Here is a 13789-nt window from a genome sequence, read left to right as displayed (position 1 = left end):
CATTGTTTCAGTGAATCAGTTTTTCTATAATAAGCGTACCCTCTCTCCCTCTACATAAAAATGTCGACAGAGAGGTTGATTGTTATTTTAGAAATTGTTTGGCGAGTGAATCAGTCTAAGTGACAGTAGTTACGTGACGACTGCAGTTAAAGATGACTCATCTCTTCCACAGACATGCAAAAATGGTACAAATGAGTTCGGGAACATTTTGCACTGCACTGCACTGTCTGTGTTCATCTGAAAAAAAAAGAAAAACCTTGGTGTATGTGTGCATTATGTGTAATTTGAGATGTGCCTCTCTGTATATGGCACTTCATGAAGCCAATTATGTGCATGTGGGTTACATTATGTGTTGTCTGCCACTGTGTCGGCTGATGGCCGTCCTGCATGAGTCACTCAACACATTTAATGTTCCTCATCTGCCAGTGTCATGATGAATTCTTTTCTGCCTTTGGTTTTATGCACACAAACGCATATCGCACATCTGTACCATTATCTGTTCAACACACATGATATGTGCACACTTTGACACTTTTTTTTTTTAATAAGTACAAGGGCGACCAAAAGCAACAGCAACACTTATTTTCTCGGCGACGGAGATAAAAGCTGCGTAGGTGGCGTGTCATAAGCCCTCCGCGTAACAGCACCCTAATGCATATAAAGGTTAATGTGTGTGGCATTGCAAACATGGCCACGCTAACAACGCACTCACATACCAGTTCAACTTTGGTGTACTGTGGATCTGAATGGCCTGCGTTGCAATGAGTCATCGCCTATAAAATGTGTGTTTGTGTGAGGGAGTGAGTCAGAAAGCTTTTCCAATCGCAGATAAACCTAAAGGCTCCACTCCCTGATCGCAGCATAAGAAGGGACAAGGATTTGTGCGAGAAAAGAGCCTGAAAGGAACATGAAGAGTCATGCGCTTTAAGCAGAAAAACAGGGTCTGGCCATTTTCGGTCTAGAGTCAAAGGTACACAAGTAGGCAAGAGTTGGTTATGAGTCACTATCTTAAAACAAAGGTTGAATAACAAACACGGCGAGCAATTCAAACAACAAGATGCAAAGAGAAAGGAGGAGGGCTGTGGGGTGAAAGAAGGACAGTTGAAAGAGGTCAGTCACACCTCCTGGTCCTTATTGACTCTGACTCATTGCCCCTCAGCACCGAGCCACAGCTATCAAATTTAACACCCACATCACATGTCAATTGCTGCACGGCTCATTGCAGTTACTTTCACATTCTGCGTCTTTCATTTGAGCTTCATGTCAAAGTTCCCAGAAACCTTCCCATGTTCCGCAGGTATTTCTTGTTTCAGCATCAAATAGTTACGCATTCGTCGGGTGTTTGCCATACTCAACATTAATTTCATTCTTTCAGTGTGCACAAAAAAATGATGAATCAAGGAAAAAAACGATTTAAAAAATCCTGCTTCTTCCAATTTTTGAAAAAGCTGAGCCACTCCTAAACACCACTAGAGGGTGATGTTTAAAAGTTTTGTTACCTGCGCTGTTCACCTCAGAAAACTGATATGGAGACACTGTGTTCTTTTTAAGCTTGTGGGTAGCTGTGGTGTATGGATTTAGCTTCAGGCATCACATATGCATTTCTTAGCCTGCAAAGCCTAGCTTTTAGCATTCATACAACATTCTACAGCATGTATTACTTAACCGTGTCCCAACACTGTCAATGACTCAATCATTCTGGCCTCCACCTTGTTTGGGATTAACAGGTTTTGCAAAAAATAATAAAAGGCCGATCCTCGATGGAGTCTACCAGTGCATTTATACGTAATGTGATTTAGTCCTTCTGGCATGCACCGACATTAAAAACAACCGCAAAACAGGTGGGAATTCACTTTTTCACCTCAGAAGGCTAACACAGTTTGACAGCTGAGCTGCAACCCTTTCTGAATTTTCCTTTTCCTGAAGCTTCGCACGTTCAGGAATGTGCAAATGTACACAGTGTATAGGGGAAAGATTCATGGGTCAAATCTAATAGAGTCAGTATTTATGGCGCCGAAGTCTAGGGCTGCGTCTCCTATAGATCAAGCGCACAAAGAGCTAAGGATTCCCTCCTCTCTCCTTCTGACTCATCTGCAGTCATCCCCAGTGATGAGTGTGCCTCGCTCTGTCAGTGCTCGAGTGTATTTGAAGTGCAAAAGCCACAAAAGTGAGTGCTTTATTTGTGTATGTGCCAACATAGCTCCGAGATCTCAATTGTGTCGCAATATTTTAATAGAGCAGGTAATTTACATGTCTGTGTCTCGTGTGTGTGAACATCTATAGAAGTGCATGTAAATGCACACAAATGTGTGCTGCACAGCCCTACAGTACAGTTGTTTAGAATATTAAATACAGTGCCGTGCTGGCGGCTGCTATAAAATCAAGAGGCAGCATAGCCGGAGTGTGACTCACACACTGACTCACTGACAGCACTGCCATGGCGTGTGTATGTCTCGGTGCATGTGTGTGTATGTGTGAGAAAGAGTGCGTCTCACACTAAGTGGTTTCTCTGGCAGACCTGATGTGTGTTGCTGGTGTTCGAAGAAGTCTAAATCTTGCCACATTTGCTGGATCTCACACCAGCATGCAATGCTGTGTGTCTATATTTGTTTTGGTTTTTCTATAAGAGAATATTTGTTACATGTAGAAAAGTCAGAGGATCCACAAACTATACTGAGTACCAGTAAATTCAGCCTTCGCACGGGCATTGCGAGTTAATTCACTGAAAACAGCCATGCAGAGAGAGGTAAACTCACTCAAGTGTTTATGATCCACAACATTTACAATTTGTTTATTCTCATTTAGGCCCAATCAGAGCTGAGTTAGATAACCCAGTGTAATAGATCCAGGTACACACCTGGGGACAAAGGGGACAAACTTACTGAAGAACTAAAAAAGTGCATAAATGCCAAGATATGAATAATTTATCTATATTAATACAGGAGGAAGCTCGTGTTTGTGAAAAGGCTGTCATGATAGGTTTTAAGACTTGTTTGCAGAGAAAAATTGCACGAGCTGCAATGATTATTATTCTCAGTTGTGTTAATTAAGGTTCCACTGACTCAAACGTGACAGGCATTTTTGTTCATCAGATAAAAAAAGCAAAGCACATGGATTTCTCTTAAATGAGGAAATAGACTCGTTGCTATTAGTGCACACTGACTGAATATGCTTACAAGTGTAGTCGACCCCCCTAAAAAGGCTCCTGAGGAGACCAGAAAACCTTGAAAAGTCCTTCCAGTTATTTTTCTACTGTGATGCACCGCTTGTGTTTGAAAAACTTTTTAAAAATGTAATTTAAGGGAACTTTTTATGCTTATTGAATCCCCCTCCCCCCGCAGCTATATACATGTGTTGTGCCTTTTTATGTATCTAAGCAAGTTTTCATGGGAAACAGGAGCACTGTATGCGTGCTTTCAGTCATGTCGTGTTGCCACTGTGAGACCAGACTTCAAGGTGCTCCCAAATGTCTTGTTTACATGTATACAGAAGGAGCTCATCCTCCTATTTCCCTGATTTATGCACCAACATGAAAGGCAGTGAACTTGTCAAGGGCAGTAACTCATAACAGTTATTGTACAGTATCTGCTGCGTATTCCGGGATTGCAGGTAAAACTCTAAATCACTGTGCTCTACTCGAGGGGTATAGTAATGTAAGCTTCTGTTGGTATGTGTCAACTCTGGAACAGAATATTATTTGACGGCAATAAAGTCAGCGTGACTTCTCGTTTGCTTTCAGATGCCTGATAGCAACGTCATTTGGTTATTCCCGCTATGCATTGTTTGCAAAAGAATAAGGGGGAAGTGGGAAACCTTGTATTTATGTCCATGTGGGTGCGCTTTTTCTACAGACCAAACAAAAAGTAAAATTACGAAAAAGGCCAACCATGCTTGCGGAAAGGATTACTTATCCTGTTAAGAGTTTGATTTAAACTGAGATTAGAAGATTTAAGGTCACTTTCCAAGTAAATATTAGACATGGAATTAATTAAGTCTAATATTAAATATTCTTTGATATACAGTGCAACAATAGAAAGACGTGGTGAAACGAAGTGCCTTAGATACGAGTGCATAACACAGCTGTTAAGTCATGTTTGCTAAACGGCTTCAGATACTCGCGTGTATCTGCTGGACTTGATATCCAGGTTTGGCTTCTTACTCTACCTACTAATCTATTTAACCCTGTAGCTGTGTAGATGTTGAAATCATCTGCTTTTACAGGAAGAGAAAAAACGGGAAATTAATAAGGACACTGTACACAATGTAGAAAAACTGCATTCTATGCTGATGTGTTATTGGGACTCCAGCTCAGGAACTGCTGCTAACATCTTGGTGCCAAATACCACATGGCCCTTCAAGGGGTCTTTTAGAGGTCACACTAAAAGACCACCATGGTAGGCACTGGTGGTCTTTGTTTATGGTCATTATTGTTATTTGTTTCTCGTTTTGCGCTAAGGTCTAAAATTCCCCAGAATAATGAAGAATTTTGTCAACAATCAAAATTTGAAAGATGCAAAGCACAATCACATTTCCTGCACCCTCCTTATATAAGCATGGGACTCATATGGGTCGTAAACATGAACAAAGTTATCAGGCTTATTTTGCCTAGTAGCAAAAACTGTCACCTATGGATAAACTTTGTCACATTAAATAAAAAATGTGGATTATTATCGGTATATATTTTGTAAGACAAATAAGAAATTTAGTAAAGAGTAAAATGATCAGAAGCAATGGATGTTACTTTGACTTACAATGACAGAAGTGAGCACCTTCTTTCTCTACAGTTTATGCACTGCACAGGCTGCTTTTTCCAGGCACAGCAGCGAGGCAGACCTTGACATGGCTCTGCATAAGAGCTTTAGCCTCGGCGTGTAGCGCTGTGTGTAGGTCTGTGTGTGTATTCAAAATTCTCTGTGTCTGCCTTGTTGTTCTGTCCCGTGCCTATCATCAGCCAGCAGCCTCATATCTGTGGATCCTTGTAAGCCATTTTACTGTTTCTATGTCATAAGTTGTATTTTGCATTTACACCAAGAAGCAAACCTGATACAAAAATGCCAACGGGTCAAGATGAAAATCATGATAGCATCCATCTTTACAGGCTTTAAGCAGCCAAACTGTTCAAGTGAAGAACTGCAGGTGTGAATATGTCACATGGTCCACCCAGCATCAGATTTTTTATAAAGTGTATAGCTAGCTACACTGGCTGCTTACAGCTTTGAAAGCCAGTTATCCATCTTTCATGCTTATTTAGTGTGCTATGGTTCACTTATTACATGAAATTAGCCCATGGTAGATGGTGATAGACAGATGGTTTATTCAAAAAACCTGCATTTTTTTGAAAGCCCAAACAGTTCACAAGGCTGACTTGCCAAAATGTTTCTGTCAAAAATTTCTAAGTCAGGCAATTCCCATTTATTTTAGTCACACCTGGATAAAGTCCCAAATGATTATTTTAGATTTAGCTCAAAATTGTACCTAGTTACATGTATGACGATGGCTTAGCCCAATACTTTTTTCCATATAGTATAATCAATACTATATTTTTTGCACGACTAAAATAAAATGTTGCTATTTGTGTCTAGAAGGAGGTGGAACTATCTTGCAAGCTTCCTGTAGGTTAATTCTAATTGACCAACTGCAATTTTAATATAGTGGGATTAATAGAGGTGAACAGACTCTCTGTAGGTGGCTGGTTTCTGTATATCAGACCAGCTTCTGAAAGAAAAACAAAGAATACAAAGCACTACAGAAACTCCAAACGACATATATATAACATTAGTGTTGTTGTATTTTTCCCTCTTTTTAAACAGAGCTTGAACCTGGAACACTTTTCAAGCCTCACGTACGGTATAATTTACAAGAATGTGTGAAGTGGCTAAACGTGCACAGAGCGTCATAAGGAGCGGAAAAATATTAGTCTGCATTCTTGCTCAACAAAGACAGCTTTCTCCTTTCACATTTTGAAAAATCTGAACACAGCGTTTCCCCTTAATGCTCGTGCTGCCCATGCCCCCGCCCTCTCACTCTCCCTAAGTAGAAAAATAAAGTGAAACTAAAGACAGAATGTGACATGAGAAGCTGTCAGGCCTAGCTCGGGTCAACAGCAGGGGGTCAAAGCTACAGAGTCATTGAGAGAAGTGTTAAGCGTCTCTCAGGGACACTTTGTTACATGACATCATGGTGAAAAGGGAGGATGAGCTGTTTGCATGTTTGCGCATACATTTACAATTTTTACAAGGGTGAGAAGAGTCCATCAGGCAAGCTAGTCCGTCCTCGTGTAGACTTTACTGACCTCCTCACGATCCTTCACTGATTATTACACAACATGTCAAAACAGAGACAGGAAGCCAGCTACAGCAACCTGTCTTTTAAAAATACAGTCAAATAGAAAATGCAGCAGCATCACACAATAAGAAAGAGAGGAGAAGTCACGCACAGATTCTCAGACCCAAGAGGACATTTATAGAAGAAAAAAAATGTGTGAACATATAAACAAATGCTTTCACCTACACACACACACACACACACAGAGACACACACATATAAATAGAGACACAAAAGTGGCTATGAAACAGCCTGGGAACAGCTAGTCCACTAATGAGGTCTATCCCATGAGGATTTAGTACTGCACAGAGGAATGCAGGCTCATGACTGACCTGCCCTGTCACACACACACACACACACACACACACACACACACACACACACACACACACACACGCAGATGGAGGAACTTTACTGTCCGAGAGCTACCCTCTTACACATGAATGAGAAGTGGTAGAGGGTATCCAAGACTAGGGTACTTATAATCTGGTTGGTAGTGCGCTGGAAACAAACATAACAAGCACACTGGGGAATTTGACACTAATTTGAGACGAGAGCAGCGCGGGCAGGGAAAAAAGGGGGGAACGGGCTAAGAAAACAGAATGAGAAGAGAGAATAAATAAACAAGGGCACAGACGGGTCAGAGAGACACAGAGAGAGGGACACTGAGTTATGAGGATATGAATCTCAGAGTTTTATTTGCACTTAACATTTGTTCTCAGGACTGGCTCGTGATGTGGATGTGAGAGCCAAAATGAGTGAGTTTACTAGAACAGATCTGGTGTCTGAAGCAGACAGACCCCCATCACTGGTGGCCCGCTGACGATGCCTGCTGCTAGCTGAGAGACAGACAGCATGGGTGTCCATCTCCGTCAGAACTCTCTCACATAACAAACCAATGTGTTCTCCACTAGTGAAAGTACAACTTTGAGATAAATAACTTTATAAACTAAGTTTGTTTTGAACAAGCGTTACAGTATATGAACCGTGTGGCATAAAAGCAAACAATCTCTACTGTGTTCAAATTATGCTGAAGAAACTCTGGATTTACAATTTAAGATGTTTGCACCACACTACAAAATGATTGTGTCTTCCCTTTACAATAAACAATGAGCTGCTCCCCAAAATTTATGATAATTTGAGCATTTCGTGATAATTAGTGGTGATAATCAGCACAGGCATTATTTTTAGGTTCAAATATGTAGCCTGCGCCTTTGTTTATTCTCGCATGATAAGATACGTCTTTTCACACCTTCCCGGCCCATGTTTGTTGCGATAATGACGAATGGGATGAGAACGTTTTGTTCTCCCAACACTTGTCGCTCATTTGTTCATTGTTTACACTTCAACTATTAATGCGGATATTTTTTAGAGCTTGTGAGACAATAGTAAAAGATCTTGAGAATGCATTTCAACTTGTATTTCCTTTTTGCACTCCACACGGGCTGTTTATGTGCACCCAGCGAAAGCCCACTCGAACGAGATGCTTCAATGCTGCTCAGACTGCCAGTATCAAAAATGATGCCCTTTGCTTCTGAATTTCAAATTAAAATAGTTACAGTAATGTGTTACTGTAATCAGGTCACATTTTTCAGTAATGGAGTAATGTAAGGCATTACTGCGCCAAATTCAACAATCACATTAGAGTTACAATTATGTCCTTGCTTGCATTACTAAATTCCTAGATTATCTGCTTTAAGGGTGGATAGAAAGGCAAGAAAAAACATACCTTTGTCTTCATGCACACTTGTGCTGCAATTGGCTGAGTTCTTCAGCAGGGAGGAGAAAAATGCTGGACCGGTCAACAACATTTGAGGAGTGGAATGGTTACTGGTTGGTTATCAGTTAACTGTGATCTGCAGTTAATTATTTAACTTGGCTCATTTATATCAGAAGAAATTAAATTATTAAAAAAGAAGAAATCAAATGACAAATCAAAATGTTGTAGGTTGAAGCTACAGCTTATGTAACACCTCCCCCTGAAACAACAGTATGAATGAACTGCATCTTTAACATCTGGCTTAAATACAGAATCACGACTGAAGAAGAAAGAAAAGATATATATGAAAGCCGTGTCCAGGACAGAAAGAACTGCATTTTACTGCTACCACAACATCATCTTTGTAAGCATCTGCACAGTCAGCAGGCTAACAAAATTAGCCAAGAACCCAGAGTGATGTTAAAGCTGAAGGTATGCAGAAACCAGTCCAGTAGCCAGAATTGGATCTTCAAGAGGTAAAAAAAAAAAAGCAATGATGATCAGTCATGTGTGTACTCATTAAGATTTGTGTTAGTGTGTAAATTTAAGTTGTTAACTGGTAATTATGTAGCAATCCATTTCTGGCCATGTTACAGAGTAATGCACAAGTATTGTAGCCTAATGACTAGGGTAACAAATTATTTCCTCCAGGGAATAATTAAGGAATATAATGCAATTTACAGGGCACGACAAAAAGAAACATCCAGTTTCAAAGTGTTTTTATTCCTCAGCCATTCAGCCGTTAGAAAGAGGGGATTTGTTCGGTTCACAGGGTCCTGGTAAGCAGCATAATTACACTAGTGGCTGCAGTGACTTTGAACGTGCTCGCAAAGTATGGGATATGTGTTGTGCGTCCAGAAGGGGAAACATATATTGAGCAGCATGTTTTAAAATTTACCACAAGTTTGTATGTCTGTTACTTTAAAGAAATATAGCTTTTTGAAAGTGGATGATTCTTTTTGATGCATACTTTGTGATACATTGTGTGAAACATTACATTTATTGAGTAAAGACCCAAACACAGATGATAAAATATTAAATAGCAATAGCAATATGCAGAAAACATAGTTTCCTATTTTTTATTATGGACATCTTCTTAGTTCCACATGTTGTGACAGACAACGCTTTCTATTTAATGCTAAAGATAAAGTACTTTCTGCATAGCAGTGACCTGAATTTTGTGGGTATTCTGCCAGATTTTGACCTGATAACAATGTTTAGGGATGGAAGAGTTTATTATCACCATGAAAGAAACTTGACTATGTTTAATGTCATGAAAATCCTTTTAATACTTCACAAATTTCTCTTACAACCACAAATGGTTATCTTGCAGTGCCTCTAGGGGATATTTCAAAGGAATGACCAAAGTCATTATGATTCATCATAGGCTGTCTCCGCAGTGGCAATACCCGGTACATCCAGCAGATATGTTTTACTGTGGAAGTTATATTTCTTGAGAGAAGGCTCTCTGATAACTGTTCAAAAATTTTTTCAAAAACAAACATTATGTTCACTACACCAAAAGGATCTCAACAAAGTCACTAATGGATTCATTCTGTAGTCACCATAATTTCCTTTTTAAATGGAATTAAAATGCAACAGCTATTGAGAAATCTTAGTGTAAACTCGAGCTGTGGCCAATGAGACCAACTCTATAACTGAGCTGTAGAGTTGCATTACAAGTGTGTGTCTGTTCAGTGCAATGGTCTGGTTATTGTTCATTATTACAGGTTTCATTAATGCTATATAGCATTGTTCGTGTGCTGACACTGCCCTAGAAATGACTGCATTTTACTAATGTGTACCGATCCCCTGAAATAAACACTGGGCCACTGCTAATCGTCCATGTGTCAGCCATGCGTAATACCATGTCACAGCCCCCATGCATCCTGAATGCCTTCCAGGTCTTTGTTTTGGAAAATGTGGCAGAGGTTGCCATGGAGCCTGTGTTTGATCTTTTGTAATTAACCGAGTCCATTGATTGCACAACGCTTTGCCCTGGCTCATCTCCGTCAGCGGGCAGCCCCGGACATCTTGTTAAACACCACAATAACCACCGTTTATGCAGTCACCTACCCGCAGTGATTTGCCCTTACATGGCCTAACAGCGATGAAAGGAGCACAGAAAGTGGAGGGGAGGTAGGGAAATAAAGATAATTTGAGTATTTAGCAAAACTGAGGTTTACTGTTTAAGACATATTTTGATTCTGAGCTTTGTTAAGTGATTACTGTTGATTACTCTGGTGATTACTTTGTTTGTGATGGTGCAAGTTGTTACAAACCACATATTGACTCACAGTCAATCATTCAATTTTAAGTTGATTTTGCAGATAAAAATTAATTCTTTTATTTAAAAAAAACTTGTTTTTGTTTTTTTGGTTTGTTTGTTTTTGGGGAGCGTAGCTGTCTTGCTGCTAATTTGACCTACTTGTCATCAACCAAACTACAGACCTGCTATTATACATTCAAAATTAAAACCTTACACTAAACTGCGCAAACAGCTGTTGAATTACTGAGGATTTGTCATTATGGTTTTGTCCCCTTGTAGATATGCCTCTGAAAGGCAGTCACTATATCCACAGTTTCATGCTGAGGAAGCTCTAAAAGGTAACCACATCCCTCTGTTTGGTTATTGTCCCTCAGTGGTTCAGTCACTGTGTCATGATGAATGTCTGTCACACAGGCTGGTTTCAGTCAATTAGCCCAGCCTCACAACCCCAGAGGTGGCAATCTTGTGCTCACATGGCCCATCAGGGGCGACCTTCACATGAGGGACTGAGCTTCACCGCACTATGGCCAAGCCCTGGGGTGGGAAACTGCCTACACTGGCCAGGGTCAGGACAGTGTGAGAGGTAAAAGGATGGATATGAGGATGAGCTTGTAATTACTAGAGAAAGCACTGATTTTGTTTTGTTTTTTGGACCTTAAAAATGTGTGAAATTAAAGGCAGTAGCTAAATTAAATTCTTTACCTGTTTTAGTACTACACATGATGCTGTTTTTTTATGTTTGTTTGCTCGTTTGTTTGGTTTTTTTTGCTAATTTTATCTGACTGACGTGAGAAGAGTCTTTTTTCTTCCTGAACATAACACACTATGATCTTAATCGGGTAATTGTCTCCAGGGGATTTCCAGTGAAATGAATTTCTCCTTTTCCTGGGCTTGGTCTTTGAAAGTGTTTGCAGAATGGCGCAATAACCCCACAGCCGAATTTATATCATAACCACAATTAATGCCATTACATGGAACCTAGATGATGCAGACATGCTAGACTCCATGATTTGTGTCGGGACTTTCCCAAAGCTGCGGTGAAAATAAACTTTTTATTTCTTGCTTAGTAATCCTAGGTCACTGAGGGTATATCCCTTGAAGCAAAAAGTAGGAGTGGCTCAGTGAATCTGAAGGCTGGAAATAAAATATGTAACAGCAGACCACCCATCATAAAGCCACAGTACAAGAATGAAAAATTCACCAGATTTTTACCAATGCACATTTCAGGATGAACTGCGGTTTATATGCTGGAGGAGATTGTTGTGATCTATAAGCCAAATAATGCTAAGATCATGCAGTGTTATACCGTTTACAAGCTTTGACGATCATTAAGCAGGGGCGTGTTATGAAACTAAGGTCTGCTTGTGTTAGAGTCCACTAAAAGCATTGGAATATGTGCGAGCAGCCTCGCTGCAGTAAAATGAGGTGTTTCTAATTTGAGGGCTGTTAAATTGAACTAAATGGAAAAGCAATTCTGAAATGCAGTGAATTGCCTTGGATGAATTTCCAAAAGCTGTTTACTGCATTTTTCTCTGTGCGAGAGTGTGTGTGAAGTTTTAAAGCGCTGGTTGCTGCACAGTTGTGCAACTGCGGCCCATTTGCCCAAAGCAAATAGCAACATTCTAAGAAAGAGGAAAGGGGGGTTGTGCATTGAAAATGTTCTTTTTTTGCATGTTTTTCCTTTCCATTTTCCACTAATGTCATTTGCGTTTAATCTGCAGGGTTTGCACAATTTTCTGTTTCACTTGACGTTGAGCAACACTTTGATAAAGATCACAAACAGTTGTGGTACTCCTTTCAAAAACACCTCCCTGAAATGCGCAAAGGCCTGGATCTGAATCATGTGTAGTACCTTTTTAATAGCGTTTTAATCATAGTGTACAGTGACAGTCTATCAGCGGTTCTCGAGATTTTTGAAGAGGTCATCTGGTTTGCACAAATGCATTGCTAAATAGGTGTTGGCTCAACTTGTAAGAGCCTGTAAGTCTGCTTGCATTCCTGCATAACCACGGTTTGCTGGTGAAAGCTTAATGTGGTGTACTCACTGAATGGAAACTAATCCAAATGCCATTTGATAAAATATTGTGCAAAATATCGACCTGTACACAATAATACGTAATGCACTGAAAATAAATGAACTTGAATCTATAAAAAGGAATCTTAAAGCAGTCCATCTAGATGTAGGTATAAATCTAAATTAGATTGGCTTTATCCGTCAGTAAAAATGGACCTCAAAACAACAGGAAAGCGGAACACCTGTGTTGAAAGTCAAATATGAAGGATGATGAAACAGATGTTTCAGCAACAAGGTAACCCTGTCAACACTGAACTAACCAATACCATTTGTGTATACATGTGTGTTTGTGTGCCCTTGTGGAGGGGTAATATCCGCTCTGCCTTCCTGGTAAACCTTTGTTTACTGTCAGCTCCGCAGTCAGAGCGATTTTACCAGAAGTCTAAAGCCACAGGAGGAGGTGCAGAAATGGGATCACCAGTAGGGGAACTACTGAGGCTCTGATTTCAGATCACTTTTTCGATTTCCACTCCTGATGTAAAGAAACCAAAAAAAGACATACTGCAGGCAAGTTTATTTAGTTCGAGAAGTGACTTTTTTTGCCCTGTGCCACTCTAACTGAGTCGTTTCACCAATGGGAATCCTGTGTTTACTGACCACACAAACAGCACTCAGTGCCTGGTACCAAGATTGCTTACAGTCACTAAGCATACATATGTCAGCCTATTAGTCAATGCACTTCCCCATGTGGTGGCATACGGATGTCTGCTCCTCCCAATATCAGGATGTTAAGTCAGTCATCTGTTCAGTGGTTCTCCTCTGCCCAGTCTAATGCTGGTGGGAAATCATCCTGTTTTACTGTCACATGTTCTTAATTGCTGTCCTGTGGCAACAAATATGGGCAGCTTCAAGGGGGAAAGAGTGCAGAAATGAGAAATGGTGGTTTGGCAGTGTAATTATAGAATCTGACTGCTGTTTGTTCTGAGCGCCTTCCACGAGATAAGACTCGTGAACAGTATTTTATGAGGAAGTCCTTTTATGTTTCTTTTATCTACCCAGCTGCAGATATCACACACTGCTGTGCAAAAGTCTTGAGCCACGCCTTGGTTTTTTATATTTTTTCTTTTCAAGGGCTCAGACTTTCCTGTAGTTTTTGAGTTAAATGTTATTGAGCAATAGTTCTCCAGGTATTCTGAAGTTGATCTTTAGACAGTGGCTGTTTTTCAGCCCAGTCCAGTCTGACAAATCTTATTTTTTGGTTTATTAAGCCACTTAACACTCACCTATGAATTGATCATAACAAAAAATAACACCTTACTCAAAGGGCTGAATGACTGTTGTCTGTATTCAGGCACTTTGCTGCTAGATGCATGTTGCAAAAACTTTCCATTTCTTTAGTTGAATCTGTGAAAAATGGAAAAGA

The 13789-nt window shown here is 40.1% G+C and overlaps 1 long non-coding RNA gene across 1 annotated transcript; it reads left to right on the top strand.

Annotated features, from left to right (window-relative positions):
* Nucleotides 1-10114: 10114 nt before the first annotated feature.
* Nucleotides 10115-11759, top strand: LOC145423668 (uncharacterized). Its single transcript, XR_013904725.1, has 3 exons — nt 10115-10222; nt 10632-10690; nt 10767-11759. It is a non-coding gene; the product is annotated as an uncharacterized LOC145423668 (long non-coding RNA).
* Nucleotides 11760-13789: the final 2030 nt, after the last annotated feature.

The sequence above is a fragment of the Astatotilapia calliptera genome, chromosome 22 (assembly GCF_964374335.1).
Source record: "Astatotilapia calliptera chromosome 22, fAstCal68.1, whole genome shotgun sequence".
Classification (NCBI taxonomy): domain Eukaryota; kingdom Metazoa; phylum Chordata; class Actinopteri; order Cichliformes; family Cichlidae; genus Astatotilapia; species Astatotilapia calliptera.
Note: the sequence above shows the minus strand (reverse complement) of the source record. Positions and strands in the feature narration are given on the sequence as shown.